This window comes from Equus caballus, chromosome 2 (genome assembly GCF_041296265.1).
Source record: "Equus caballus isolate H_3958 breed thoroughbred chromosome 2, TB-T2T, whole genome shotgun sequence".
In the NCBI taxonomy this organism is placed as follows: domain Eukaryota; kingdom Metazoa; phylum Chordata; class Mammalia; order Perissodactyla; family Equidae; genus Equus; species Equus caballus.
In genome coordinates this window covers 11008542-11035849 of record NC_091685.1, presented here as the reverse complement: position 1 = coordinate 11035849, position 27308 = coordinate 11008542, and the positions used below count along the sequence as shown (strand labels likewise).

The following is a 27308-nucleotide window of genomic DNA, read 5'->3' as shown; positions in this document are numbered from 1 at the left end:
TCAGTCAGCACTGGGAACAGAGCTGTTCGCAGTCTTAACAGAACAGCAGAGCATCTTTTTTCAGGTTAAGGAAGTTCTCTTTTATTTCTAATTTGCTAAAAAGTTGCTCATTTTTTAATCATGAATGGATGTTAAATTTTATCAAATGGCTTTTCTGCATCTAATGAGATGAGCATATCATTTTCCTCCTTTACCGTTTATATGGCAAATTACGTTAAACATTTTTGTACGTCTGTCATCTTTGCATGACTAAGATAAATCCAGCTTGGTCATCATGGATTATCCTCTTTATAATTTCTGTATTCAGCTTTTTAATATCTCCCAGAATTTTTGCGTCTGTGTCGCATTGGCCTATAATTATCCTTTCTCATACTGTTCTTATCAGGTTTTGATATATTTATGATCGCTTCACATGATAAATTGGGAATATTCTCTCTTTTTAAATATTTTTTAGCAGCTGTAGAAGACTGGAACTACTTGTTCCATCAGTAAAAACTCTGGGTCTGGATCTCCTTTTTGGGAATATTTTAAACTACAGATTAAAACATTTCATGACTGTAGAGCTACCTAGATACTTTATTTTGTCTTGAATGGGTTTTGGAAAATTGTAGTTTGTTCATTTCATCTACATTTTTATATTTATGTACAAAAAATTGTCCTAATATCCTCTTATCTTTTAATGTTTGCAGAATGCTTAGTTATAATTTTTTATAATTTTTTTCTTTTTATTTTTTTATTGCGATATAATTGACATAAAACATTATGTTAGTTTCAGGTATACAATATAATGATTCAATATATGTATATATTGAGAAATGATCACCACAATAAGTCTAGTTAACATCCGTCAGCATGCATAGTTACAAATTTTCCTTGTCTTGTGATGAGAACTTTCAGGATCCACTCTCCTAGCCGCTCTCAAATATACAACGCAGCCTTGTTAACCGCACTCAGCATGCTGCACAGTAGCAGTCTCTCATTTCACTCTCACAACAGTCCTCTTTGATAGATGAGGACATTGAAGCCCTGAGAGGTGAACTTACCTGTCTGAGGTCGCACGCTCAGAAAGTTCCAGGGAAGAGAGTCACACCCGGGTCTGACTGGCTCCAACACCCATGCCCAAACCACTGGATGCCCATCTCCCTAAAGGTCGCTCGTCTTCGGGGACACGGCTCTTGCTCATGCTCCCTTTTGTTCTTCACGTACACGTCTGCCCCCACCGTCTGTGAACTTTTCAAGGGCAGCGCTCCTGCCTTCCTCACTGAGCCGTCCCCCAAAGGAAGTGATCTGCAAAACTTGGATTAATTAGGGACTATGAGGCCATTAGGGTAGAATACTTTAAGGACCCCAGTGAAGGGTCCAGAAGGTGAGTGTCCAGGTTGTTTCCGGTCTCTCTTCTCCCTGAACTGTCAGGACAGCTTCCTGGAAGATGGGAGCTGAGCTCACCCTAGAAAAATGGGATAAGAGGAGAAGTCAGAGGCAGCATTGGGGTGGCAGAGGGAACCTACAGGAGCCATAGCCTGTTCAGCTGGAGTGGAGTCCCCTGATGCTGACAGTTGGGAGCCATAAGCCACATCTGGAAAAGCATTGAGGCTGGACGAGAGAGGCAGGGGACGCCTGGTGGGCTCTTGGGTGGCAGAGTGATGGAGATTCCTAGCACAGCCCAGGAAGGAACTTCACTAGATATCTCTCCCAGCCTCTCCCAAGGCACTTGCCCCTGCTTTCAGTGACAAGGAGCTCTCCACCTCACTGGAGGGTGATCCTGTGGCGTTTCCTGGAAGAATTCCTGGGGTAGAGGCATCTGGAGATGATGGAGGGATAGACATGAGTTGCAGGAAGGTCAGGGAAGCCATCAGGAGGCCATTTAATTCCTCAGTGCTGGCTGACTGGGTACCATATGCAATGAGCACAGTGCCAGGCACAGTGTTTCAAATTGCCCTGTCTTCCGATCCATTATTGTGGGTCGCCTGGGTTGCAGTTTCCAAGCTCATTCAAATGCACACAATGTGTACATAAGGCCCAAGCTTTGGGATCACACAAGCTGGGGGTCAAATCCCAGCCTCACCACCTACCAGCCAGGTGCCTTTACACAAATGGCTTCATCTCTCCAAACCTCAGTTTCCCATTTCCTCATGTCTGAAATAGGCACGAAGCCCCCGACTTCTCCGGGATGTAAAGCAACTGGCCCACAGGAGCACTTGGAAAGCGATGGCCGTCCCTCCAGTGGCATCTCATCCTCACCCCATCCTCATACCTCTCGTCCCTCCACCTGGGGACCATAGAGTCTCCTGTGGTTCCAATCAGCGTCCATGTGCCAACACCTGCAAGCCTCCATCTGCCTCTGGATCTTTCTGGAGCTGCAGCTGGGCTGTCGGCTGCGTCTGGTCAGTGGCTCCTGGATTTGAGACCAGGAGCCTAGGCCAACTCCCAAAGTTGTTTGATTCTCTGACTCAAGGTTTGCAGGCAGTGCTTTCCTCTCCAGCCTCTCTGTCAACACCTTCTCTCCTTCTCCTCCCATCTCTGTCCCCTCCGTGTACCTCTCCTTGATCTCCTGCCTCCAAACCTCTGCCTCCTCTCACACTGCCACTTGGAGCTCCCTCCCCTCACTATCCATCCAGCCACCTCTGACTTCCCCTTCTGGTTTGGAAGTCACCTTCTGAGACCCAGATGGTCCGGGTGCTATGGCTCTCCCCTAGATGGCAGGGCGGGTTCTGGGTGAATGTCTTCAAAGGCCTGGGATAGAAGAGACATCTTCAGGTGTCCTGGTGGTGGGCAGTCATCCATCCGTCCATTCATTCAGCAAGCATTCATGAAGCTCTTGCTCTGGCCAGGCCCTTGGCTGGTGCTGGACCACAGAGGGGAGATAGTACAGCGCAGGCTTAAGAGCAGCAACTTTGATGTCTGCCTGACCAAAAGGTGAGTCCTGATTCTGCCACTTTTAACTTGTGTATCCTTGGCAACTGACCTGCCCTCTCTGAGCTTTACATTCCACGTCTGTATGAAGCAGGAAGCAGGGGCGCTGTCTCAGGATCGCTGTGAAGAAGAATGAGGACACTCTATGTGTTAGTCTGCTCGGGCTGCCAGAGTGAGAGACCATGCGCTGGGCACTTTAAACAACAGAAATGTACCTTCTCACAGTTCTAGAGGCTGGAAGCCGGAGATCAAGGGGCCAGGAGGGTTGGTTTCTGGGGAGGCCTCTGTCCTTGGCTTGTGGATGACTGCCTTCTTGCTGTGTCCTCACAAGGCCTTTCCTCTGTGGGTCAGTCCTATCAGATTAGGACCCCACCCTCATGACCTCTTTTAACCTTAATCACCTCCTTAAAGGCCCTGTGTCCAAATACAGTCACCTTGGGGTTAGGGTTTCAACATATGAATTCTGGGGAGACACAATTCAGTCCATAACACCATGGTAAGTGGTTAGCCAAGCCTAGCACGGTGCTTAGTGACCGCTACCCTGGCTCTCAGCTTAATGGCTGCAGGATATCATTATTATTATTATTATGACTAGGACTCAATCCTGTGTCCTTCAGAGTCTCTGGCTCCGGTGGCAGAAATTGGCCTGTATGTAGGAAATGAAAATAAAGGGTGGTGGTACCCAGAGAGGGGTAGATTAGAGCGGAGTCAAGACTGTGACCTAGGTCTGACCACAGCATTGTGCTGCTCAGAGCTGTGACCTCAAAAGCTGAGTGTGTGTTTCGCTGGACTGTGAACTCCCTGAGGGCCGGAACCTTGTCTGATCCAACTGTAGGCCGAGCACAGGCTCACGCATCTGAGAATGGGTGACGACTGACTGAACAAATACATGAGATCATGAATGAATAATGGAGATGGGTGGCTGGAAGGGTAGGAGGGTGGATGGGTGAACGGATGATGGACTGGGAGGAGGAGTAACTGCCAAGTTAGTTAATCCTTTTTAACCTTGGTTCCTTCAGCTATAGGATGGGCTACCAGCCATACAGGCCACACCGGGGCTTTGAGGATTTAATGAGATGGTGCAAGCAAAGCCCTTAGTGTTGGATAGCAAAGGTGGCTTTTAGGCAAAGAAGCCGGATGAACTCTTGGAGTGGGGCTGGGGCTGCTGGCCACGGCAAGCTGTGCGAGGAGCCACAGGAGTAAACGGAGTCATCCACCGGTGACACTGCTGAACTAATTTCCCACTTCAGCTTCCTTATAAGCCTTGGGAGGAAAAATGGGATTTTTACAATCATTTGTTGGAAGTTGAGGCCCAGGGAGGGGGAATGGACTTGCCCAAGATCATGAGCACAAGCAAGCCTGGGGCAGAGCTGGGACCAGGATGCCCTTGTCCTGACTCCCAGCCAGGTCTCTTCACCCTGCACCCATGGGAGGGATCTTTCTGGCCAAGCAGACACATGTGGTCTCCTCCAGCTTCCTGGAGAGCTCCAAGGCAGCGGGTGCCCTGGATCCGGTGGCCTCTAGGTTACTCCTCCACTCTTTGAATGGCCGTCTTCCATCTGGAGGATTTCCTCTGCCCTTTGCCTCGGCAGAGACTCAGGAAGGAGTCTGAAGTTGAGGTCATGTGCAGAGAGAGCCGGGCTGAGTGAGGAGTTCAACGTCTCTGCACACAGGATGTAAATGATAAATGGGATTGGGGGCTGAGGGAGGCTCGGGGGGTTCCTTTTGCACAGAGGCCATAGGGCACCAAGGAGAGTGGCGACTGGGAATCCTGGAGCGACAACAGGAGGGAAGCCCTGCTCCCCACCCTGGGAGGCACCCTCGAGTCCCAGTCCAGCACCCTGGAGCCAAGCACCGAGGTTCAGATGCCCCTCCTCCACCCCTCGCTGTGAGCAAGTCCCATCTCTGCACCTCAGTTTTCTGTCTTAAAATGGGCACAGTTGTCACAGTGCCTAGCTCACTGGGTTGTCAAGAGGGTAAAATGAGGTGACACACTTAAACACCCAGGAAACGTCACCTATCACCGTGATTTGCTTTCTCCTGGCCAGGAGAGAGGAAGACGGACATTTTACAGTTGAGTTCTTCCTCTCCTTGGGGAAGTCCGCAGCTCAGGGGAGACACGGGAGGGGAAGGGTGGCCATGCCCATCTCCCCACACGCCCGAGCTGAAGGGGGAAGAGGCCCAGCCTCGAGCAGCCCCCCGCCTGGCCGATCCCCGGTGATAAATCACAAACATGTTTTTAATGATTATTTAAAGCATCTTGGCCACACACCCGTCCTGGAAGGGCCATCTCAGCCCTCGTCAGGCCGTGGCAGATCGCAGGGAAGCGTGCACGTCCCTTATTAGGGGTGGCTCCCTCTATTCCATTATTTTCATAATGGACTCCCTGACACAATATTATTCTTGGCCCAGCTCAGACCCTCCGCCTGTGTTCGAGGCGACAGGCTGGCCTGGCCGGGGAACGGCAAGCTTCCATCGTGGGGGTGGCGGGTGCAAAAGCTCAGCCATTTCTTGTCCACCGGAGTGTCACTGGCAGAGTGAGGAGGGGTGGGTCTTGCACGGTTAGGAGGCTGGTTTTAGTGAATTCCAGGCCTGGGTCTGGGCCCCCTCTGCTGGGTGCGGGGCGGGGAGAAATGAGGCCGAGGGGGAGGTGGAGGGAGGGTGTGTATCCTTCCGGGTTGTTCATCCAGCAGACATTTATGTTGAGCGCACCTGTTTGGCACTGTCCCCACCACATACACGGCCAGGGCCTGGAGAGCTTTTGAGAGCCAGCTAGGACAGTGGTCCTCAAACCATGCCTCCTGGAACCCTAGGGTTCCTCAGATTGTAGAGAAAGAGTGAAGCTCTGGGCATCCCCTGCCATTCTCAGCCCAAGCAGCTCTGATTTAATTTTACTTTTACTTTGGGCTTCTTTGAAAGGATTCATTTGAAGAAAGGATTCTGCTGGTTAAAAGAAAAATTTGAATACCACTGGTTAACTTTCTTAATGTACAAAAGGGGAAACTGAGGCCCAGAGAGGGCATGGAGTCGCCTCAGGTCACACAGACATTTGCAGAGTAAGGACCCATCTCATTGTGTGAGCAGCTGGAGCCAGTGTGTGAAACAGTCAGAGAACAAGAAACACTGGTCTGGAAGCAAATGTGCAGATGATGGTGCCCCAGGATATGACGGCCCCACGGTGAGCCTTCTGTCCACGCGTGTGGGTGTGTGTTTGGGGGGGACCCCAGCAGCAGGCACCCTCCCAGGAGTCTCGGTTTCTTCAGCTCAGTTACAATGGTCTCATTGGCCTTCAGCGAGAGCATCACTGGAGAGGCCAGCTGCCCCCCAACCCTGAAGGTCACCCCCTGAAACCCCCCTGGTTGGAGAAGTCCAGGGTCAGGAACTGTGGATGTACTCGGAAAACAGTGCTGGCGGGAGTTTCTCTCAGGCAGGGTCCCGGGAGAAAGCAGATGGCACCCTCAGGCTGGGTTTTTTAACTGTGCTAAAATGCATATAACATAAAATAAAATTTACCATTTAACCACTTTTAAGTGCACAGTTCAGTGACATTAAGGACACTTACATTGTTGTGCAGCCATCACCATGATCCATCTCCAGAACTTTTCATCTTCCCCAACTGTACCCACTCCCCCTGCCCCCAGGCCCATGGTCACCATTGTTCGACCTTCTCTCTCTGAATTTGCCTGTTCTAGGCATGGAGGTGAGTCTTTAAAAGGGACTGTTCACAAAGTTGTGGGTGGGGTTTGGGAAAAGCGACCAGGTATGGGGCAGTGGCCTGGGGCTGGCAACCCAGGGTGGGCTCCTCTCCTGGACCTGGTGAGGGGAAGGCTGGGAACCGGCTGCAGGGGCACAGGGCACGGGTAGAGGCGGGTGTGGACGGCAACGGAAGATAGTGAGCTCAAAAGCAAGCCCATGAAGAGCCTCAGAGCTGTTTAATGATGCTGAAATAAACCAGGAGGCAGCGGCGAAATGAAAAGGCTCTTGTGGCAGTTTGCGTATTGTACGTGAATGACAATGGGAAGGTGTAATGAATTCCCATTTCCTGTCCCTTGCTCCCTAGCAACTTCTCACACTCCATGATTTGCTTGCAAATTTGTTTTGCTTTGTGGCAGATGATTTGCATGTTGAGAGGTGCTCCCCTGCCTGCAGGGTCAGGTGCTCCATCCAAAAGGCCTGTGCCTCTCCGATTTCACAGCAGCAGCCTTGCTGCCTTCTTCCTGCCCCGTCTTCCATCCTCCCAGAGATGCAGAGTCACTTGGATGTTGGAGAAAGAGTCAGCCTCGAGTGGCCTTTATTTAACTTGCACATCGGAGTCGAGGAGGTAACTCTTAACTCCCCTCCCCAGTACCTGAGCCGTGGAGTCTTAGCTATGCCCATGCAACTTCCTGCTGACGCCTCTCCATCACCTTCTGTTTACACATGTGATATCTCTCTCCTCTCTCTTTCTTCCTCCATCCTTGACCATTCTAGGCTCAGCCCATCCATCGCCAAGCTCCCCTCCTCACCCTCGGATACCCTGCTGCCCGGTGCCTTCCTGCATCCCTGAGATGACAGGTGAATTCTGCCTTCCCAAGTCTGGGGAGAAACCTCAGGGGATCCTAATGCCTTGCAGCCCCAGTGTTTGGGGTGGGGGTGGGGGTGGTGCTGAGGTTGGGGCAGGCAGGATCTGGAATAGGCAGGAACCCTGTGCTCCATCCCGCTCCCACCTTGTGCCTATGTAATAAAAATTATCGTGTGCCCATTACTTTCTGGGAACTTTGCGCATGTTTATAAACTCATTTAATTTTCACAATAACCAAGCTCAGGAGGCATTATTGCCATTTTGCAGAGGAGAAATTTGAGGAGTAGAGAGGTCAAATGACTCATCAAAGGTGGCACAGCTGTCGCACAGAGATTTCAATGTAGGTAGATCTATCTCCACAACTCTTTCAAACAATTCTTTCCAACCAATTGAGAAGGTAGTGAGTTCTCGGTCTCTGGAAGCATGTAAGCAGAAGTTGAATGGCCACTTGCCATCGAGAGAGCACAGCCCAGGAGAAGTGCCTTCCTGTCCTGAGACGCTGAGATCCTAGGACTAGATCTGGGTTCAGATTTGGATATTCTCTGGTTGACAGGTGCCTCCTGGGAAGCAGAGCTGGGTGGGTGCTCAGTGAGGTCTGGTCACACGGGGAGGCAGGAGTCTGAGTCACAAGGGGTGGGAAGAAAGGGTAAGAGGGCGGTGCACCAGCGAGAGGTAATAACTTCTCCCTCCCCTTCCTGTTCTTGCTGGTTTCTCCTTGTCGCCCTGGGCTGGTTGCTGAGTCCCAGATGGGCAATATTGAACAATACATTCAGTTCCACACAGAAGTGTCACCAGGGTCGCAATGTGCTCTTCATATACCGCAAAGAAGCCCAGGGCGGGAGCAGAGGGCCGGTTTTAATCCTGTGGCTGTGCAGGTTTGTGGCGTGACTTTGGGCGAGCTTCCCCCGCTGTTTAATGAGGGGTTGGAAGGCTCGCTGCTGAGAACCCTCTGGGTTCTGATTTTCGAGACCCTGCGAGGGGAAGCAGGCTTGCAAGGGTGCTGAGCTGGGGCTGCGCTGTGGGGCTCCGTAGTAAGGGCAGGGTGTGGCAGGTGTGGACTCGCTTCTTGCCTGCTCTCGCCAGCCCCTAGATTCCCGTTCGGGCTAAGCTGCTCCCAGATTCCTGACCCTCAGGAACTGAGCCAGATAATCAGTGTTGTTTTAAGCTTCTCTGAGGGTAAATCATTATGCAGCAATAAATAACGAAAACACTCATGCAGTGGTGATCAGATGGCAGGGATGGCCTTACTCACATGCCTGGTAGGTGGCTGGCTGATGGCTGGGGCGACAAGGGTACCTGGCCACGTGTCTCACCATTCAGCTGGCTAGCCCAGGTACTTCACACGGTGGCTGTCACAGGCTTCCCAGAGCAGCAAGAGAAGCCAAGCCCCCATGCGTAAGTGCTCTCGAAGCCTCTGCTTGCAGCACGTTTGCTAAGGACCCATAGGCCGAAGCAAACCACGTGGCCAACTGGATTCAAGGGGTCAGGAAGCGGACTCCATCTCTTGATGGTTGGGGAGAATTTGTGGCCACTTTTTGCAATTGCGGGACCCTCCGGGTCCCTCACAAGCTCCCATTGCCCTAAACACCCCTTCCTTCTCCACTTCCTCACTCTTGAACAGCCTCCCTTTCGTCGGACTCTGAGTCTAAACCAACACTTACAGAGCACCTGTTCCGTGGCAGGTGTTTTTACCATCGTGGCCTTAATTAATCCTCAACATCAGCCCTTGCGAGGTGACACACCTCATGGGTGAGGAACGGAGGTCCAGAAAGACAAGGTTGTGGCCTGGAGTCATAAGCTGGTAACTAGCAGAGCCAGGATCCAGTCCAGTTCTAGGATTCCAAGTTTGGTATTAGTTTTCCTTTACCTGTCAGGATGCCCAGAACTTTCCATTTAACTTGGTCTTTTCAGATACACACAGGCAGACTATGGGGAGACTGTCCCTGGCTGGGTTCTTCCCGGGAATCCATGTTCTGGGACTGCTGGTCCGGGCTCAAGGGGGTCAGCCTGGGGCAGGAGGTCTGGGCAAAATGAACAGGCTCTAGGGGGCGACAAAGGCCAAGACGCCTTCTCATGGCCACCCCACACTCCAGCCCCTCCTTCTGTCCTCAGAGAAGAGAGGTGCTGGCCACCAGGAGAGAAAACTTTCACCTTCTTCAGGTACTAAGAAGCCAGGGGGAGGAGCGGGGGTGGGAGAGAAGAGGGTGGAAGGAGGAGGATGAGATGAGGGAAGAAGTAGAAGGAAAGAGAAAGGAGGAGGAGAAGGAGGGAGAAAAGAGAGGCATAAGAAGGTAAAAACAGAGGGAAAACAATAAAAAGACAGAAAAGTAAAGAGACATTGAGGCACAAGGCAGAGAGAGATGGGGATGAAGAGAAAAGAGAGAGGGACAGATAGAAAAATACACCCTAAGACCAGGATAGAGAGAAACAGAGACAGGGAGACAGAGATGCCTGGAGAGATGAGGGCAACAGAAGGGATGAAGGAAGAGAGAACGGAAGTCAGCAGAGTGCTACGATGAAGGAGGCGGGGGTTTAGTCGTGCCGTGTGACTTTGGCTGGGCCAGGTCATCTCTCGGAGTCCCGTTTCCTCATCAATAGAACAGGACTGTCTGCGGAGCGCTTGTGCGGATGATTTGAGAAAATATGTGCGAGTACTTTGGAAACTATAAAGTACTACACAAATTATTCATTAATGTTATTGATAGTATTATAATCATAATTCTGACGTCAGGGTAGGGGAACAGTGCTAGCAAAGAGTGTCAGAACAGGCGCGAATGGAACACTGAAGGCCTCTTCTCTAACGAGCAGCTCAGGTCAAGGGAAATGACAGCTCCTTGACACTAAGACTCCACTCGTGTGAGATGCCCCGTTGATTTAATTACGCTTTGGGCTGGGGGAAGAGTTGCCACATTACAGGTACAAAAATAAGAAAAGTAACTGAGAACATACCAGTTGTCCCTGCCATCACTCATTTGTTTTTGGCATCACAGTCATTGTTTGAAGGTACACTGGCGCCTCTATATGCTGTGGAATCCCTTTAGGTCATCAACTATTATGCAGAATGTCATGGCGATGGGGCTGCTTTTTTGCATCTCATGTATGTAAACTTTATTTTTTTAAGATGTACAGTATAATCTCAAGACATATTGAAGCACGTTAGTGTTTCATGGGCATTTCTGCTTTGGATAAACACACAGCCCCACTGCCCTCTCCATTAACTGCATTGCATATTGCTGGAAGTTAAACAGCTTTTCTTGAAAGTTAGCCGAAAGCTTTGGACAGGCAGGTATTGAGCGTCTTAAGTTATAGGACTTGACGGATCAATTGGTCAGACCCACCTCACACCACTCAGAAAATTCTCTGGTCTCTTTGGGGAGACTGCGCAATTTTTACTGCCAGTAACTGCACCGACGGCTGGGTGGCAGGCCATCTCTTGCATAAACAGTAACATTTCTTTGCATCACAATGAAATATTTTTGAAGACATTTAAAGCAGTAATTAGGGATCCAAACTGAAGTTAACAACCAACTCTGTGTGTTATTTTCCTTGTAAATCACACATCTGAAGTAACATTCCATAAACCTGACAACTGCCTGACCGCTCGCCCCTCCTCTTGGAGGCTGACCCATTATTATCATACACGTTCTGATTTCAGAAATTCTAAGAGTGTAAAGAACAGATCTAGGAAATGCAAGTGGCTAAGAACAATGGAAATAGCCTGGTGTAGCTTACTGATAAAAGAGAGAACACCAAATGTTTGAGAAGGCCTTGATTATATCTAATATATTAAAACAATTCAAAACTGATGCTTGGGGTACTTTTGTCTTGTTTGAACGAACGAGATGCTATGCCTGCAATACTCATGGCTGCCACCAGGTAGTGGCAGTGTCTTGAATGGCCTAAGCATCTGAGCTTTCTCCTGGGGTCTACTAAGTGTCAGGGATTCATGCACTGTATTTAGCCAGTTACGATCCGCGCCCCCCTCACCCCCCCAATTAAAATAAGTCTGGTTTGAGCCATGGTGCCCACACTTACTAGCTGTGTGGCCTTGGCCAAGGTAGCTTTCTCACCTGAGGGGCGGGGGATAACGTAGTGCCTTCCAGGACCCAGGCATTTTATATTTGTAAAAGACTTCCCACTCACCAAGAGTCCTGGGGCCGTGTCCCTCTAGGTGCCCACACAGCCCGAGGTGAGGTTAACGTTCACAGCTCTGCTGTGTAGGGCAGGGAGCATAGCTTATGACTGGATTAACCCCGTCCATGGGTACATCTATCAATTCACACTTACACCATAGTAGTAGCTACTATTTATTGAGCATGTACTCAGTACCCATCTCAATACCAATTCTTTTAATCTTCACAGCAACCCTATGAAGTTAGTACCACTGTGATGCTCATTTTTCAGCGGAGGAAGTCCCCAGGGTCATGGGGAGCTCAAATGAGTTAATGCATAAAACCTGCTTAGCACAGAGCCTAGGATATAGTGAGTGCTCATTATTTATAGTGCCTATTACTTACAGAGGAAGGGAGACAGGTCTGCAAAATGAGAGGTACGAAGCAGCAAAGGACACGGGGCTGTGGAAGCACGGGGGGCGGGGGGGCAATGAATTCTTCTCGGGGAAGGCATCCGGAGAGGCTTTGCAGAGGAGCCAACATGTGAACTGGATGATAAAAGACAGGGAGGGGCGGCAGTGTACTCCGCTTGTTTTCCCAGTTCTGTTCTTCTCTTCTTTCTTTTAACAGAAATACCGATCCCGGATTTAGCAGGACACCTGGCCACCCAGCTAGAGATGAAAACTTCCCTCTTCCCTTGCAGCTAGTGAAGTCATGGGACTGAGTTTCTACTAAGTAAGTCAATGTGAGTGGAAGTGAAATGGCTTGCCACCACTCCCCATGGCTGGGATGCGGACTAGTGTGGGTGAACTAGTTTTGACCATGAGGGGATGGCAAAACAATGAAACAGAAGAAACTAGGGTCCCTGGATGGCCTCGGGGAGCACAGCTGTCCCTTTCACCTTGGACCACGTGCCTGTCTCCAAACCACTGGATGAGAGAGAGAAACGTGTTTTCTATCTGAACCACTGTGTTGTCGGCTGTCTTATCAGAAGCCTATTATTTAGTCTGAAGCCTAAACAGTGTACCAGGTCCAAAGGACGAATATTTGAAAGGCGGAAGAAACAGTAAGGCCAAAGACCTGAAATGTGAAGAAGTCAGAAAGTCTTAGGAAACTGTCTCACAGGGTATCTTCGAGGATCCAATGAGATCAATGTACATCACGTGCTTAGCACAGCACCTGGCACATGCTCAGTGCTCAGTAAATGAAAGTCCTATCCTTTTCTGTCTGACTTAAGTGACTTCTCAGAGCCTCATCTATAAAAAGGGGGTAATGTCACCTGTATGATGAAAACAAAGGTCTGGGCCTTTCTGTTCAAGAGAGGATGAATAATCTGGAGAAAGTCTATTGGGAGCAAGATTTAAAAGAAAAACAATTACAAGGGATGAGTGAGTGCCCTACCTTTCCACTGATGTAAATAATTTAACTTACAAAACCTCTGGTGCTCTCCTATCATCAGATCTAGCTAACACTTGTCTTGCTCAGTGGGCCTTAAAAAGTGTTAGCAATTCCTGGACGGAGTTGTGGTATTCAGTGCTCCCTACTTTCCATAGGCAGGTTTCTCAGTTCCTTCTCCTCCAAGGCAACAAGACTCTGCACCAACATCACGTCTGCTGAGCCTTCCCTGACCTTCTGGGCACGTCGGCCTGATTCTCTGTGTGTAACAGGTATCTCCAGCACAGCTGTGTCCTTCCCCTTTGTCATTGGCTCAGGCGTCCTTGCTGCTCCCAGAGCATGCACTCCTCCACGGCACGGACCACAAGGGTTTCAATTTATTTCCCCAGCACCCGGCCAGAGGAGGTGCTCAGCCCATGTACGTTGAATGAGTGAGGTGCACTTGGGCAAATATGAAGGGTCAGTGGGGGCAGGGGGGAGATTTTAGGGATGTTAGAAGGTCAGATGTAAAAAAAGAACATGGTTCTCATTCACACAATAATGCCCGCACTTTGCTATTCAGGCTTCATCATTGCTTCCTTTGGCCTTCTGAACATGCTATTTTCTGGTGGTGGGGAGACTCAGAGGTGGTGTGAGAGTGAGGGAGCACCAGCCTTGCTGGCAGTCAGCCCTGGGTTCGAGCACAGCTCTGCACTGACCTGCTGAGTGACCTCAAGCAAGGGCCCTTCCCCTCCGTTCGTTCGTCCTCAGCTGTAAAATGAGGCCAAGGAAACCTCACAACAGTGTTGGGAGAATTAAATAAGTGTGCAATTGTAGCTCACAGGCTTTCGTAGAAACAGCAGTGCTATTCATCGCATCCCTCCAGCTGGCCCCTGCCCCTGCCTCCCCCTGCGAATTCCAGATTGTACAGTGATCGAGAGGTGGGGTTTTGAACCAAACTGTCTGGGTTACCTGCCGCTTACTAGCTGCTGACCTTGGACAAGTCAGCTCACCTCTCTGTGGTCCAGTTTCCTCATCTGCAAAATGATGAGCACTGCCCTTAAAGCCATAAATATAATATAAACCTATATTTATGTACTATTCTATGAATCATATTTCTAATATTTAATAGAATATAATATAGACAATATATTATTCTATTGTATATTCTACATTGTTATAAATAATTATATAATATATTAAATTACATAATAAAATATATATAATTACATATTATAGAATATAGAATAGGATATATGTTACAACATATATCACATTTATATATATATACACATGTGCCAGCCCTGGTGGTCTAGTGGTTAAGATTCGGGTCTCTCACCACCGCAGCCCGGGTTTGTTTCCCTGTCAGGGAACCACACCACCCGTCTGTTGCTGTCATACTGTAGTGGCTGCGTGTTGCTGTGATGCTGAAAGCTATGCCACAGGTATTTCAAATACCAGCAGGGTCACCCATGCTGGACAGGTTTCGGCAGAGCTTCCAGACTAAAACAGACCAGGAAGAAGAACCTGGCCACCTACTTCCAAAAAAATTAGCCATGAAAATCCTATGAAGAGCAGCAGAGCACTGTCTGATACAGAGCTGGAAGGTGAGAGGATGGAGCAAAAAGACAGGGTAGCGTTCTGCTCTGCTGCGCATCGGGGCGCTAGGAGTTGGAATCGACACGATGGCACGAACAACAACAACAAATATATATATAAAACTTAGGACCGTGCCTGGCATGGGGCAACCTCTCGTAAGCATTTGTCAGTGTATTCTCTCTCCCCTGGTAGAGGGAGGTAGGCACCAGCCATCTGAGAAGATGGGCGGAGGGGAATGGACAGAGGGTGAGGCTAAGGGGAGGTGGGGACACTGGATCGGCAGATCTTAGCTTGGGAATCTCTGCGTGTTGGAGTCACAAGGAATTTGCTGCTAAAACCACAGAAAGAACTCAAATTTGCAAATGATTTTTTTCTTTTAAGAAACTTCGGGGAATTGCCGGTCACTCTCTAAGATAAAGCTCTCCAGTTCTCCTGCCTTTTGCAAGGCTGGCGTGGGTGTAAGCGGGGGCCCTGGGCGTGCATCAGGGAGTACGCGCCGCTTGCAGCCTGGTTATCTGCCCTAGGCCCCGCGCTGGACCCTCCTGAGGCAGTGAACCATCGCTTGTTTGTACTGAGGTAGTAATATGGCTGAGAACTCCTGGAATGGATAATGCAAATCCCCAGATAATCCCAAATTCCATATTAGCCAGTAATTTTCACTTCCCTCTCTGCAGCTGAACCTTTACCAGAGTTTCCTGATGGGGCTCAGATTACCTTGCTCGCCTTTTCCACGCAGGGACGTTAGCGAGTACATTCCCTGGCACCAGGTGGGTACTCGGAAATCATTTGTTGAATGACTGACAGGATAAGTTCATCGTAGTGCTGAAGAACCACAGCTGTCACCGCAGAATGCTTACCACGGGCCACACACTGTGCATTATCTCATTTAACCTGTACCATAAGCTCCGAAGGGGGTGGACTTGTTATCCCCGTTGTAGAGATGAGGAAACTGACTCTCAGAGCGGCTAAACAGCCAGCCGAGGCAGTGGCAGAGTCAGAAACTTGTGCAAAGGCTGGAAAACATGGAGGTCCAGTTAGAGGGGGCAGAGGATTTTGGGATGTTAAAAAGTCAGATGTACAACAAGAACATGTTTCTCATCCCGCAATAATGCCAGCACTTTGCCATTGAGACATCATCAGAGGGAAAAGAAGAGGCAGTTTGGTGGAATGGAAACTATCTGGTTTAGGAAACAGGCGGTCTGGCTTCCCTTTCATCTTGCCCAGGTTTCATCTGTGTGACCTTCCTTAAGTGTCTTTCCCTCTCTGAGCCTTAGTTTTGGCTCTTCCCTGTCTGGTCCTCTAAGAATCTGAGTCCTCTCAGTTTTGCTGGGGTCACTCTGAGTTTCCCAGGGCCCCACAGGTCTGGAGGAGAGAATAGCTCTGGCTCTCTCAGGGGCCCTAATGATGCCTTTGCGACTTTCCACAACCCAGAGATGGCGCTGGGCACCACCACTGTCGCTTCTATTCCTCTGTATCCCTCTTCTTCTTCCCTCTCCTCTCTTTCTGCCCTCCCCCCTCTCCCTCCTCCCACCCTCCGCCTCCCCATGCTCCCCTCTCCTTCCCCCATTGTCCTCCCCTTCTTCCTCGCCTCTCCCGGTTCTTGCCCTCGCTCCTCCCTCCGCCCCCCTGCTCCCTGGCGGGTGGCGGGTGGCGGCCGGGGCGCGGGCCGGGCGCGCGCTGGGTGGTCCGCGGCCGGGGGCGGGCGGTAGCCTGCAGGCGTAATTGGCATGCACGCCGTTGTAGCTGAGACCGCTTAATAAAGCATTACATATCTCACCGCTTCCATATTTCATTACCTCACGCGGAGCCTGTGAGAGGGCCCTAATGGGAGTCAGCTGTGTTTTTACTTTCTGTTGTCGGCCGGGACGGGCTTCTCTGCGGATTCTTTGAAATGAAATAATGTGATGCACGGCGCGATAAGGGCCGCCCGTAATGAGGCCCAGGCCGCGGGGCGGCTGCTATTGCTCCAGGTGTCGCGTATTTGGGCTCCGAGGACTAGGAGGAGGAGGGGGCGGCGCCGAGGAGGAAGGGGAGGGGAAGACGCGTGGGGCAGGAGGGGGAGGAGGGGGAGGAGGGGGAGGAGGGGGAGCCGTGGGGCTGGGGGCGGGAGGGGAGGAGGCGGCGGCAACCGGCTGCGGGAGAGGGAGACGGCTCCCCGAGAGGTAGGGGAGAGTGTGGCTGGAGAGTCAGAGGGATGCGGGTTCTAATCCTGATTCACCCGACTCAGCGTGAATAAGACTCACCTCACAGGGTGGTTGTGCTGAGCAAATAGCAGGGATTTGTAAATTGGAAAGGGCGGCACCACACACATGGAAACAATGGAATCGTTTCTTGTGGAAAGGAATGATGCCCTTAAGCGCCGCTCTGTGCGTGGCACCTGCCCACGGTTCCAGCAGCCTTGCTTGCTGAGGACCGCTGCCTTCCCTTTACGGAGGAGGCCACCGAGGGGCAGAGAGGTCAGGGAGCGGCTCCAAGTGCATAGTCAGAGGCTGAGGGCAGCCCTGGGCGTGGAGCCAGGCAGGAAGAAAGGGGAAGGAGATAAAGTTGGAGGAGAACTTGGGCCACTGCCATCTGATTTGTGTGCCCTCCCCCCCCCCCCCCCCCCCACGGGATCTGGGCTTTCTCCTCTATCCTGCCTTGCGGGCCTCCTTCTCTGGGCATGAGGCCTTTGCTTTCTTCCCTGGGTTGGAGCGGAGGGTGAGCAGCCTTACGGGGAGGGGTTGTGGTGCAGGACCCTGTAGATGGGGCCTCAGGAAGCCCTCTGTGCTGAGTACTCTCCTCTGTTCAAAATCCTGTAGGCACAGTCCTGTGAGTTAAAGGTGGCTCTTTGTGCTTTGCTCAGCCAAAATTAAAATCATCTAATGTGTCTTCTCTGCTGTGTCCACTCTGTGTCTTTCGTCTCTTATAGAAAATACATGTTCCGTGAGGAGTCTTATATCTCTTCCATGTCTCTCAGATCCACCCACTTCTCTCCATTCTTCCTGGTGTGGCCCTGGGCCAAGACTCCAGTCTTGCTTCTAACCCTGTAGACTCTTCTTGCAATGTTGACCCGATGCTGCTGCCCTTCAGGGCTCCCTGTTGCTCTCAAGAGCGTCCAGCTTCCCAAACACAGCCTGCAGGGCCCGTCCGGCCTGGACTCGAGGACCTGCCCCCACTCCCCAGCTCCATCCCTGTCCCACTCCAGCACAGACCCTGACAGATGAGGTGACTCGCCTTTCCCCAGGTGTCCCATTGAGGTCTCTGGGCACTTGCTCACACTGTTCCCTCTGTTGAAGTGCCCTTCCCACGTGGACCCACCTTTGGAGTCCTGCTCGCTCTCCATGGCTCAGACAGCGACTGGGCATTCCACAAAGGCTTCTCTGCAAGTGCTCCTCTGCCCCTGCTTCCAACCTGGACGGGCTCTCTTCCTTCTCTGAGCCTCAGTTTCCCCATTTGTCTGATGAGAGGGTAGGGGGCTGATCTCAGGGCCACACAGTCGCAGGAACTGACCCTATTGGGTGGCAGTTTCCTCTTGAAGTAGAAACAGATAGTTTGAGTTTGTCAATGTGTCGGATGGGAACCATATTGTGTGGGCCTACTATGTGCCAGGCATCTTACTGGCACTGTGTGTGCATTCTATAGATGCATCGCTTGGGGTCATGCCGCAGCAAGTGGAGAAGCTGGGATTTGGAGCCAGGTCTCTCTGATCCCTGAGCCTGTGCATGCGTGTGCATTTGTGTGCACGTGTGTGTACACACATGTGTGTGTCTCCGTGTGTGCGCATGTAAAATAGTAGTACCCAGTGTTGGTGGAGCACTTTAACCTCAAAACTCTCTCATCCCCTGGAGCCCTTTGAACTGGGTTGGGAAGGAGTAATAGGGACACGTAGACATGGAGAGATGGGCAACCGCCTTAGTTGCAGAGCTGCGGGGAGGAGAACCAGGGAGCAGGAGACACTCCCTTGGCCCGGGAAACCGACTTGGACCCCTTCAGTGCAGGATTCTTTGCACTTAGACCTAACTTCACCAGTTTTGTTTCCTGAATGCCCCTCTTCCCTCCATCCTACCCTTCTGCACACAGACAGGGCTTACTTGGGAGCCCGTGCTTCAGCTGGTCTCCACCTGGAATGCTTTTCCCCAGTGCCTGCCTGTGGACATGTTACTCATCCTTCAAGACCTACATCAAATCTCCCGTCCACAGAAGCTGGCTGGACTCTCTGCTCAGAGCCTTGGCTCCCAGTTCCATGCTGTGTACATGTTTCTCTGGCCCAGCCTGCAGTCTCTCAGCTCCAAGCCTCCTTGTTTCAAGACCACGAGCGCCTGAGGTCAGGGGCTGAGCCCACTCAAGCCAAGAGAGAGCTAGCTGGGAATAGGGGCATAGGATATGCTTGGGAATGCCTGGCCATGCAGGGGGCATGCTTTGAGGATCACTGAAAACGTATGCAAGTCCCCACTCATAGAAGATGCTCGATAAACGGCAGCTTGTAATATTGTCATGATTTATTACTGGCTCTTGTCTTAGGCCAGGCTTTCTGTTGCAGTCTGTATTTTATTAATTCTCACAACATCTTTATGAGATTGATGTTACAACCCCATTTTACCAATGAGAAAACTGAGGCCAAGTAAATCTAAATAACTTACCCGAGATACAGAGCTAATCAGTGGCAGAGCCAGGGCTAAAATCCAGTTCTGTGTGCCTTGGAGTCGCATCCTTTCTGCACACATCACACTGATCATGTTGCGAGCCGCCTGTGTTCTCTGTGCCAGTCAAACAGGGCTGCTCTATTGATTAACATGCAAATGATTTTTTGAGAGAGGGCTTAAGTGTCGTTGGTCCCAGCCAGCCGCGGCTGAGCCCTGCAACCCAAGCCCTGGTCCTCTCCAACCCCTCTGCTATCGGGTTTTCATCTCTGGAATGATTGACGGGTATTTTTTTCCTTCCCTGACCCAGAACGCCAGGCCTCCAATACTACTGAAATGTTTGCACAATCTTGAAGCATTTATTTAAAAGTTGCTTTTCCCCATGGGCCCAGCCTCAGCCAGATCCTGAGCCAGATCCAAAAAAACAAACAAATCCTATCTTTACAAGCCCCTCAGCTGGGCTGCGTGGGGCGGTGGGGTTGGGGGTCCCCTGGGCCCTACCTTTCCCTTGGCTGGCTGACAGGCGGCCCCGGGGGCGAGGAGCCCGCCTGCCTGTTTACAGCCCTTTCCAATTCACAGGCCAAACAGGAAAGGGATGGGGGCTTAGGGAGGGGGCGAATGTCAGAAATCACAAATAACCCGGTTGCTCCTCAAGGCAACAGGCGATGGAGATGTGATGGGGATGTGGCTGGGTGGTTTTCTTGAATGTTTATCAAGGACGCACTGAGACCCTGGCCCACACTTTGCAAGTCCCAGTACCAAGTGCTCAGCCCCCCACAACCCCCACAGCATCGTGGTCTGGACAGAGGTCCCTCAGTGGGTCTCCGAGGACCTGAGTGCTGGGCCTGGCTGGTCTGTGTCGTGCTCCGTGAGCTTGGAAAAGTCCTTTCTCTCTGGCTACAACCATCGTGGGACCCCAGAGGGGGCTGGTCTCCACTCCTGGCATTCTCTGCTGCCAAATAGTGCCCATCCCAGACTTTTCTCTTGGGCAACGCAAGGGGGAGAGGAGGGGATCCCCATCTGTGGAGGGCGTTTGGCACTCTGCTTGGCGCTTTATGGAGACTGTGTCATTTACTCATCACAGCCACCCCGAGAGGCACTCGCTGTTAACCCTTTCTGCAGGGCAGGAGTCCAGGGCCAGGAATGGAGTGCCAGGTCTACCTCCCTCTTCCCGTCTCCTGAGACATCCTGGCAAAGCCCTGTCACTAGGCTGGGTGGAAGGCCTAGTTTAGAACAAGGTCTCGTGTGTGCGGAGTGTGGCCTGGCCTGCCTTTTCTGTGTTTAGAAATGGGACCATGGTGAAGGAAGTGCTCTGCAGAAAGGGAAACTGAGGCCTGGAGAGCGGCAATCTCTGACCCAACTTCTCACAGTCACCAAGGGGCCGTCTGGTCACATGTGGGCAAATTGAGGCCAGTGACTGGGAGGGCTCAAGTCGGTGCCCCGAGTTACTGCCTAAGAAATCAGGCTCAACAGTTTTGATTGTTTTTTCCAAAGCCACCCTAATGTGCAGCCCCAAATGCAGGGTTCCCATGTGGCATCGTCCACCCTGAGGCTGGCTCTCTGCTGCCTTCTGGAAGAAATCAGTTTCTTCAGTGGGCTCCATGCTCACCCTCTGCCCCATTCAGTGCCGTGGCCACTTGAGCTGTTGAGCTGTGTGTCATTTCTTACACAGACTGGGCATTCCCACACCTCTGGTGCAAGCTTCTGGAATACTTCCTGTGTCATCGTGAGCAAGTGACTCCAGGTTCATCTACAAAAGGGGGACCTTATGCAATAGTGGATGTAGAAGTGCTTTGTGACCATGAGTCCAAGCTGGTGTATGTTGGGCTGGGACGATGCCCTTGAACAATTGTGGGCACAGGCTGGGAGCTCTGGGAAGAAGGAAACAAAGAAATATTTGACCATCCTTTCCTACAGCCAGCTCAATTTTTAGTTGAGTTTAAGCCCTTGCACCTGTGCCATGGGGGGTGGTCTGTAGCAGTGGAGAGAGCAGGCCTCTCCTGCTTTCCCCAGGGAGCCCCTCCCCAGCTGAGAGCCCTGGCGGAGCTGGGACCATTCTGAGGTCTCCCTGCATTTTCCCAGCACAGAGGCTGGCACTGAGCAGGCACCCACCAAGTGTGTGTTTATGAATCAACATAATCTTGGGCACGTCATTTTGGTTCCCTGAGCCTCAGTTTCCTCATCCGTAAAATGGGGATAATAGTACTACTTAACCCATAGGTTCATTGTGAGGATTAATAATAACAATCCATGGAAAGTGTTTAGGATAGTGCTTGGCATGGAATGATAATGCTGTCATGTGCCTAGAGAAATGGAGTCTCAGAGGAGGTAATTGCTTTGTTCAACATCACACAGCTTGAAAGTGGCAGAGCTAGGAGTGGAGTTAGGGTGGTCTGACTCCAGAACCTGAGGTCTTGACCACTATTATATATCACCTGAGGTAGAGATTGCTGGTTGAGCCATCGCACCCACTTTTTCCCTATTTCAGAGTCATAGACCCTCTAATTTTTGGTGGAGCATATGGCCAGCTAGAGTAGACCATGCTTTCCAGCCTCCCTTGCAGCTAGGTGTGGCTGTGTAATCGAGTTCTAGCCAATTAGCTGCAGTTACGTGTGGAGTGACCAGGAAGTGTCCTGGAAGGGAGTGTGTGTGTGTGTCCCTTCCACTTCCTCCTCTCTGATGGTTGGGATTGTGACCTAGTAGCTGTTACATCAGCCAGCAGACGTCTTGGATCATGAAGTGAGCAGGAGAATGAAGCCACACGTGGTATAGCAACCAGACGGAAGGCACTGGATCTCTGATAGTGTAGGACCCACCGAAACAGCCTGTCTTGAAGTCAGAGGGAAGCTTTAATCTGTTCACCCTATTGATATTTTGGGTCTGAATGGAATCCTAACTAATTCACGTCTTCTCAATGGTAGACTGGCACGTGCCCTCAACAGTCACTAAATGTGCCCTGCCATAACGTCGATCAGACTGTGGCATTTTAAAAATTGTTTTTCTTTGTCATGAGATTAAGCTCTGGGATGGGAGGGACTGTGATTTCTCTCTGCTGGTCTCCACTGACTAGCTCCCTGCCAGGAACCCGGCGGGCCTAGTGTTTTTCCATGGTGCCAGCTTAGCTAAGCGGGAACCTCGTTTCCCAGAATTCCCTCCCTGCCTAGTTCTAGGTTAGCAAGGGCTGCAGGAGAGATTTGCCTTGAGCTTTGGCAGGTGGCAGTGAAGAGCAGCCATATCTCTTTTGTGCGGGGAAGGTCAGTGCGGGGCCCAAGCTCGCACGCTTGGTCACTTCTCTGCTGGCTGGCCTGCTTGACCTGGGGCAGCAGCCAGGGCCCCGCGGCAGCTCCGGCTCTTCCCCCATCTCCTCCTTCAGCTTTCCTGGTCCTGGGCCCGGTGCGTGTGCAGCTCCGTGACAAAGGGTTCCAGCTTCTCCCAGAGGACATGCAGTCACTGAGGTCAGGGGCTTAGAGTGGTCAAGAACCCTCATGGTTGTGATTTGTCCTTCCTTCTATTTCACGTTATCTTCCCTTCCTCACTGCCCATCCTGTGGACTTCAGCTTCTAGGACAGGACACAGAAGCCTGCAGAACATTCAACCACCTCCCGCAACTGCATAAGATCAGACCCCTGTAACGAATCTGCTTCTCTGATCAAATCCTGATTGATTCATAGGTATTCAATAGGTACTTATGAAATGAATTAAGAAATGGTTTATATGATGGGCCCTCTGGTATGTGGTACCTGTTCATGAATCTCTGCCTGCTTGCAGGCTGAGCAGGTGGGAGAAGAACTATGTATTTCCTGGCCCTCGTGGACATAGCGTATCCATCTGTGTCCAAGTGGAGTTAGAGGGGGCTAGAGAGCTAGAGGGGGCCGGGGGAGAGTATAAGATGGGGCCTTGGGGTAATTTTTTGGGTGTCCTCGGTGCAGGTCCCAGTCACTCTGACAATACCCATCTCTCCCCAGAATGGGGACCTGACGTCTGGCGAACCTTCTGTTTTTCTGATCAGCCTTTGCAGGATGGACAGGGAGGAATCCCTAAGGTTAAGGCCTCTGACCTCGATCTCATCCTCACTTAGAGGACTCAAGAGATGCTGATGGCTCCTTATGGTGCCCAGAGAACCCTCCACCAGCTCCCCATCGGCCTCACGGTAAAGGTCCAGCCCCTGAAATCTGTGCACAAGACTCTCTGGGACCTGATGACTGCCAGCTGGGGTCCTCCTTGAGCCCCAGCCTGCATAATAATTTCTCACCTTGTCTGGCCTTCTCCTCGGTGAAGTTGGATGAATTGGATTTGCGGGTCTGTGCATCCATAAGTTATCTTCAGTTATTCTGTACCATCAAGAGCCTCAGTTTTTAAGATTGCATTTTTTTTTCCAGGTCAGGTGACTCTTCCTCGAAGTCGTGGAGTCAAGTCCAAAGTTTATTTCCCATAAGGGAGAGAAGCTGTTTGTCTGTCCATCGATCCATCCACCCATCCATCTATGTAACTACTTACCCATCCATTCATCCATTCATCCGCCCATCCATCCATGTAACTGTTACCCATCCATTCATCCATGTGACCACTTATCTATCTTTACAATACTCTCTGATTCTACTCTGGGCCCTGTGCTAGGAGCCGAGGACCGAGAGATGAATAAAACATATTCCTTGCTCTCCAGCAGCCCACAGTAAGATAGACAGAGATGAGGCAGATCGACCATAAAAATCTAAACATGTAAGTGCCATCTTGAGAAAAGTCAGGAGCTGTAGGAGCACAGAGGAGGCCGTATTCCACCCATGGGAGTCAGAGAAGGCTTCCTGGAAGAGAGGACACTGAAGCTGGCCTTGAAGGACAAGAAGTCATTAGCTAGACAGAGAAAGAATGAGAGTCATGCAGAGGGAACAGCATGTGCAAAGGCCCAGAGAAGGTAGAATGGCATGCCACATTGTCTTGCAAACTGTGTGTGGTGGGGGTGGTGGAGTGGGGTAGGAGGGAGGCCAGAGCTAGAGCCTCATCCGGACTTCTTGACCTGTGAATCTGCTCCAGGATTTTCTGGAACTAGTGGGCAGGAGACAGGGAGGAGGGCCAGACGGAGGCCCTGTGGGGCCAGTGGGGCTGTATTTGGCAGCTGGAACAGACGTGAGGGCGTGCTCGCCATGGCTGGGGGCTTCTTGAGGAAGAGGCATGAGGAGGCTCAGTTTTGGGGCATCCCTCAGCCAGACACGCTTGGGCAGCCAGAGGCGCAAACTGTGGAGACAGGCACATGGGGTCAACTCGCAACTCCGCAGACAAGAAACTTCAGACACATCACTTTTCTGAGCCTCATTTTCCCATGACGCAGTTGGGAATAAATATATCATTTACCCCATTGATGCTCAATAAACATCACTTTTCTTCCTTCCTGCTTTCTCACAAGATGACTCCAAATGGTGGCTCTGGTGGAGCCCAGGGGGGCCCTCTCAGTGCCTGGCCTCACTTTCTCCGCCTCATTTACGTCAGAGTGACCATCTCAGATGCAGTTCTGACTCTGTCATCCCCTGCTCCCGAGCCCATAGGAATCCCCCAGTCTCACTGCTTGTGGAATAAAGCACAGATTTTTTAGTAAGGCATTCGAGAAATCTCAGACTTCTTAATACAATCTCTGTCTCCTATCCGTCCATCCACCCCTTCATCTGTCTGTCCATCCGTCACTCCTCACACACCCATTTCTTGTTTCTCCCTCCCCTCCTTCTTTTCCTTCTCCTTGTGCTCAGTCCCTCCAAATGGCTGGCTTCCTTGGCCTCATGCCTGTGTGGGCAGGCTCTTCCCTCTGTTCGGTGGGAGGGCCGGGCTGTTGCTCCCCTTCTTTGCCTGTCCCTTCCTACTTTTTCTTCAAAGCCAAACTCAAAGGTCACTTCCTCCACGAAGCCTCCTGCCTCGTCAGCTGTCCTCCTCTGGGCTTCCACTCCTAATGGCTTGTCTCACTACGGCACGTGTATTTCATAGCATTGTTTCTGAGTCTGTCTGTTGCCCGCTGACCTCCACTCCCCCTCCACCAGGGTGGCCTCTGTGTATGGTTGTTTAGGTTGCAGGCTTCACAAGAACACCCGGTGGAGGGATGTGCCCTGACGCGGGCTTCCTCTGCCCAAAGGAAAGAGTGCTTTTTGTCTAATTCATACAAAGGCACCAGCTCACCAAGTGATAGGTTCAAGTGGCTGAGCCCACCCACAGGGAGCCCCTTTTCCTGTTTCCCACACAGGAGTTATTTGAGCTAGTGGGGGCCTGCCCAGCTTCTAAGCTCTTGGAGGCCAGGACCGTGTTGGGGTCATCCCTGTTCCCCCAGCTCCTAGCACAGCAGCACCAGGCTCAGAGACCTCTGTGACTGCTCTTGGAGAGAAAGGAGGAGGAGAAGGAGAAAGGAGAGCGCAAGCTATCAGCAGTGAATCCTGGCTCCCTGGCCTCGGAGGGGAGGACCCGTGCTCACCTCGCAGGGCGAGGAGGCCTCTGGGTTGACGCGGTGGTGGTGGCAGGTTTGTTTGGAAATTCCCCAGTAAGTGGTGTTCCTGGGCCTGTCACCCGGGGACCTCGCGAGCTCGCTGGAGACCAGGCTCCTCCAAATGTTGTTTTAAACTGATTGATGCCATGCCAGCCAGCGAAGGGCAGGCATTTTTCATACGTGAAAAACAATACATTCTGCGGCCAAAATGAAATTATTTTACATTTATGCAATAACAGGCGGGGAGACAAAGACGATGTTTGAGGACGTTTAAACCCTCAAAATCATTAGTCACTGTCCCGGCGGGCTACACAAATAAATGATCAATGCGCAGAAAAACAAGACCCTCCGAGGTGTTTGCCCAAGACCACTTATGTGTCAAACAGACTTATTAGATGTGAAGGGAATGATTATTTGTACAAAGTGAAATGAACATGTGCAATAATATTGTAAAATGTTTATTAGTCTAGAGTGTGCTGAATGTTCCTAAGTCTGTCGGGTTCTCAGCTTGCATTTAATGTACTGTTAGAAATGCTATCATGCCCTTCCCGGCCGATTTTCCGCTTAACGCTAAGCTTCTTTGCTGGGGAAATCGTGTTTTCAGATCTCAAGTATGAAAACATTGTGGGGTTACTCTCACCCTCCTGCTCCCCACCCCTCACCCCAGTCAGCTACCTCCCTGTAAAACTTGTCCTGAGTCTGGCTGGCAGGGCCAGGCAGTTGTCAGGCCAGATGTTGGGTAGAAAAGGAAAAGGGGGTGAGGGAGCCATTGGGGGAACAACATTAGACGAGAAGTCCCGAGACTCAGATTTTCAGGATCTGGTCACTAATCCTCTGCTGTGTGACCTTGGGAAAGTCCCTTCCCCTCTCTGGGCCCCAGTCATCTTAATCTTAAAATGAGAATACTATCTAAAGAGACTTCCAGAGCTAAACATTTACGCATTCTAAATCCCTGCTGGATGAGTCATGAGTCTGGAAGACCAAATGACACATTGGAAGTGAACAAAGAACGTGCTATAGAAAAATTCTTAGTTTTTTGAGGGTTTTGGCAAACTTCTTCTCATCCTTCAAGGCCCTGCCCAGTGTCCCTCCTCTGGGAAGACTTTTCTGACCCCCTGAGCAATCTAGGATCCCCAACTTCATCCTCATGTCCCTGATCGCACTTTTCCCCCCGCCTCTGTCTTCTCCCAGCCTGTGGTGTCGCCATACCTCTGCCACCCAGGCCCGGCACAGAGTCGGTGCTCAGGGAATGATTACTGGATGCTGGATGGGGATGAGGAGAGCTAGTGTGACCTTCAGAGGTCACTCACCACCTGCACTGCCCTTCACGGTGGGCGTTTCAGCCTGGAGTTTGTGTGTGGGGGGGGGCGTCCCAGGCTTGCCCATCAGCACCAGCAGAGTTCCAGGGAGGAAGTAGGCTGCGAGGGCGTTCTGGGGAAGGGTCAGGTGGAAGTTTCCACAATCTGTCACCTCCCCACCTGCGGTGGACTGCACATTCGTGTCCCCAAAATGCATGTGTTGAAACCTAACCTCCCAGGCGATGGTGTTAGGAGGTGGGGCCTTTGGGAAGTGATTAGGTCGTGAGGGTGGAGCCCTCTCCATGAGATCAGTGCCCTTCTAAGAAGAGACCCAGAGAGCTGGCTACCCCCGCCCGGCCCCCACCCCGCGAA

At 51.2% G+C, this 27308-nt stretch overlaps 1 long non-coding RNA gene across 1 annotated transcript; it reads left to right on the top strand.

Annotated features, from left to right (window-relative positions):
- The first annotated feature begins 850 nt into the window (after window positions 1–850).
- On the top strand, window positions 851–27308 carry LOC138920267 (uncharacterized). Its single transcript, XR_011431141.1, has 5 exons — window positions 851–7234; window positions 7384–7467; window positions 12217–13253; window positions 15234–15326; window positions 23558–27308. It is a non-coding gene; the product is annotated as an uncharacterized lncRNA (long non-coding RNA).